This window comes from Muntiacus reevesi, chromosome X (genome assembly GCF_963930625.1).
Source record: "Muntiacus reevesi chromosome X, mMunRee1.1, whole genome shotgun sequence".
Taxonomy (NCBI): domain Eukaryota; kingdom Metazoa; phylum Chordata; class Mammalia; order Artiodactyla; family Cervidae; genus Muntiacus; species Muntiacus reevesi.
In genome coordinates, this window is record NC_089271.1 from 63700758 (window position 1) to 63705179 (window position 4422).

The 4422-nt window shown below is 51.3% G+C and overlaps 1 pseudogene; it reads right to left on the reverse strand.

Annotated features, from left to right (window-relative positions):
• Positions 1 to 2511: 2511 nt before the first annotated feature.
• Positions 2512 to 3224, reverse strand: LOC136154315 (phosphoethanolamine/phosphocholine phosphatase-like; annotated as a pseudogene).
• Positions 3225 to 4422: the final 1198 nt, after the last annotated feature.

The following is a 4422-nucleotide window of genomic DNA, read 5'->3' on the forward strand; positions in this document are numbered from 1 at the left end:
GGGCCCCTCTATGCCCACTTTCTGGAGAGTTATCACAAATGGATGTTGGACTTTTTTCTAAAGCTTTCTCTGCATCTATTGAGATCTATGGATTTGTGGATATTGAAAAATTCTTGCATCACTTGGATGAATCCCACTTGATCATGCTATGTGGTCCTTTTAATGTCTTGCTGGATTTGGTTTGCTACTGTTTGGTTGAGAATTTTGTGCCTATGTTCATCATTAATATTGCCCTGTAACTTTCTTTTTTGGTGGTATATTTGTCTGCTTGTGGTATCAGGGTGATGGTGGCCTCATAGGATGAGTTTGAGGAGTGTTCTCTCCTCTGCAAGTTTTTGGAATAGTTTCTGAAGGATAGGTATTGACTCTTCACCAAATGCCTGACGGAATTTGCCTCTGAAGTCATCTGGTCCTGGCCTTCTGTTTTATGGAAAATTTTAAATCAGAGTTTCAATTTCAGTACATATGATGTGTTTCTTTGTAGTTTCTATTTCTCTCTGGTTCATACTTGGAAAATTGTACCACTCTATATGCAGATCAAGAAGCAACAGTTAGAACTGGACATGGAATAACAGACTGGTTCTAAATAGAAAAAGGAGTACGTCGAGGCTGTATATTGTCACCCTGCTTATTTAACTTATAGGCAGAATACATCATGTGAAATGCTGGGCTGGAAGAAGCACAAGCTGGAATCAAGATTTCTGGGAGAAATATCAATAACCTCAGATATGCAGATGACACCACCCTTATTGCAGAAAGTGAAGAGCAACTAAAAAGCCTCTTGATGAACGTGAAAGTGGAGAGTGAGAAAGTTGGCTTAAAGCTCAACATTCAGAAAACTAAGATCATGCCATCTGGTCCCATCACTTCTTGGGAGATAGATGGGGAAACAGTGTAAACAGTGACAGACTATTTTGGGGGGCTCCAATATCACTTCAGATGGTGACTGCAGCCATGAAATTTAAAGACACGTACTCCTTGGAAGGAAAGTTATGACCAACCTCGATAGCATATTGAAAAGCAGAGACATCACTTTGCCAAGAAAGGTCCATCTAGTCAAGGCTATGGTTTTTCCAGTGGTCATGTATGGATGTGAGAGTTGGACTGTGAAGAAAGCTGAGCGCCGAAAAATTGATGCTTCTGAACTGTAGTGTTGGAGGAGACTCTTGAGAGTCCCTTCGACTGCAAGGAGATCCAACCAGGCCATCCTAAAGGAGATCAGTCCTGGGTGTTCATGGAAGGACTGATGCTGAAGCTGAGGCTCCAGTACTTTGGTCACCTCATGCGAAGAGTTGACTTACTGGAAAAGACCCTGATGCTGGGAGGGATTGGGGGCAGGAGGAGAAGGGGACGACAGAAAATGAGATGGCATCACCGACTCGATGGACATGAGTTTGAGTCAACTCTGGGAGTTGGTGATGGACAGGGAGGCCTGGCGTGCTGTGATTCATGGGGTTGCAAAGAGTCAGACACGACTCTGCGACTGAACTGAACTGAAATGAATAATTGGTCCATTACTTCTAAGTTGTCCATTTCATTGTCAAATATTTGCTTCCTGTATTCTCTTACAATCCTGTGTATTTCTGTGATATCACTTGCAAGTTACTTCTCCATGTCTAATTTTATTGAATTTAACCCTCTCCCTTTATTCTTTTTTTTTTTTTTTTTCTTTTGGGTTTCACTGGCTCTGCTTTTAAATCATCATGGCTTTCTGTTCCATTCGGGAGGGGAGGGGTTCAGAGGGTCCAGTCGGCGGGACGACTTTGGTTCAGTCCCTGGTTTCTTGCTGCATAGAAGAGGCTGGGGTGCGAGGAGGAGACGTGGTCGCGTTTTCTGAGGTCCCTGGCTGGCGGGACCCGAGCCCTGGACAGTGTGCTACCTCATTCCACCACCAGGAGGCGATTGTTCCCTCTGGGATTTCTTCCTGTGGGGACGCTGACAGCGTGCGTGGGGGGGAGGGAGGAGGGTAGTGTAGGGTCACAGAAGGTAAAGCAAGACCTAGGCCTGAGACTGGCGTCGGTGTAGAGCACCACCTCTCCGCGGGGAGTCTGGGACTGAAGGGGCGGGGGGAGGAATTTCAGGACCTGGGTCCCCCTGACAGAAGTCTAGGGGAAGGAAATCATGCGGCCCAAGGCAACAGTTAATGCAACACAGTGGGAGATGTTCCTTCTCTACCCTGCCAGGCAACCTCTTCCCCCCAGTTGGGAAGGGGCAAGATTTTTGGAAAACACTGCTGCCTGCTTGGGTCTGCGCACCACCCTGGTGGGGCCAAACTCTAGAATTCGCTTGCAGTGGAACTGGGGGAGACAGCCAAGCTGGGTTAACTGCATAGACGGGGACAGCTCCGAACTCTCTCCTCCAGCCCCCAAATGGACGAGCTCCGGATGCCCGAAATTCCTGGAGGGACCCACCAAAACGAAAGGGAAAGGGACTAATAAAACTAGGTTTGTCTTTCCCTGTCCCAAGCCCCCTGGCCCCATTCCCGCTGGGCGCCCCCTGCAGGCCGCGTCCTCAGCACGTCTTCAGCACCTGTTGCAGATGGAGGCGCACTTCGGTGGCATTTTCCCAGGGTACCACGCTGGCGTGGAAGGAGCTGGGCTCAGCCTTCTGTGCCTCCTGGATAAGGCGGTGCATGGGGTAGCCGCGGCGCGGGAAGGCCACATCACCACCGGCCAGCAGCCCCATGGGACAGAAGTCGTTGGCGCCGTCGCCCACGTAGGAAAGGTGCTCGAAGTGCACGCGGTCGTGGGCCCGCTTGCGCAGGTAGTCGCTGAGCACCTTGTGCTTGCACGTGTTGGCCGGGCAGCGCGCGCAGCTGTGTGAGTGGAAGGGCTGCAGCGCCAGCAGCCCCCGAGCGTCGGGCCCTGAAGGGTTGCTGAAGATGCGGCGGAACAGGCCTTGGTGGCCGGCGGCGCGCAGCGCGCTCTCCATGCCAAAGGTGTTGGCATCTGAGATGAGAATAACCTCAAAGCAGGAACCCTGCTTGGCCACAAACTGCAGCATTTTGCCCATGCCGGGCGACAGCGGGATGGACTCGTAGAGCACGCGCAGGTCTCGCGGCCGCACGCCCTGGTCACCCAGGTACTGGAAGACGCGCTGCATGTACTCGTTGTAGAAGCCTTCGCGGTAGGTGGCACGCAGGCTCTCTGGGAGCTGTTTTCGTCCACGATAGTCTCATCAAAGTCGAAGGTCAGGAGGAAGCGCGGCGAGCTCTGCGCAGCCATCCCGCTGTCCCTAGGCAGGCATCGGAGGCCAGCAACTGGAAAACACCCGCTCACTGTCAGTACATCATCCTGAGCACCACCTGTAGAGATTGTTGGCCTCCAGCTGTCGGTCCAGAGCTCCTGACCACCATACAAGGTCCATGTGAGGGTGCCCAGCCAGGTGGCTTTGTTTCCACCACTAACATCCACCTGATCCTATCCCCTCTCCTGAGCCCCAGGAACCACTCAGTAAAAACAGCCCATCAAATAAGCTAAGGACCACAAGGCCCTTGCTAGGCATCCTCTTAACAATCCCTCATGATGCTGGAAAGGTTACAGATATTATTGAAGACCTAGAAAGGGTAACCAACTTGTGCAAACATCACCCACTATATATGGCAGAGACAGACCTCAAAACCAGATCTCAGAGTCTGAGACCAGTGTTTTTTTTCTCTATATGTTCATTGCCCCTTTCTTGTGTATGGTACATCATGGCTTACAAATCAGCTTCACTCATATTCTGTCCTTGCTCAACACAATTCCATGGATCCAGCAGATGAAAAGGACTCGAGAGATTAAATAACTTGCCCAAGGCTACCATGTTTCTATTGGGCAAAGCCTGGTTCATGAACACTTGGTCACAGCCTTGCCTGCCCTCTGTCCTCAAAAGGGAAGAGGCAGATGCCCAGGGCTGGGCATCCACTGCAGCTGAAGGGCTAGGACCCCTGGGTACCACAGGTGATCTAGGACTGTCTCACTCAGTGGTGCTTCTAGAGACTGGCAGTCCGCCAAGAGTCAGGTTGATATTTCTGCCAGATTTTGCTATGTGACTTTGGGGACAGGATTTGGCTTCCTGGGGCCTTCACCAATGCTGCTTCAAACCTACAACTCCCAGTTGCTCCCCTCCACCCTGGGTTTAAATGAGAAACTAGATGCAGCTGGGACACATCTGGACCACTACTGCGAGCCAGACTAGACAGGGGCAGGAGCAAACGTCTGGCTGGCTGCTGCCCTCTGGTGGTGAGAGTGGGTTGACACTGGGTACCCCTCTGACTTTGTCAAGGTGACTCTCCCCAGACCATCCCAGGACAGCAAGGAAAATCAACAGCTTCTCAAGAGAGAGACTGGGACTTTGCAGGAGCAGGGCACCAGTCAGAGGAAGGGCTCCCTCCATCTTGAGGTACCCCATCTGTCCCCACTCCCTGGCTACACATGGAAT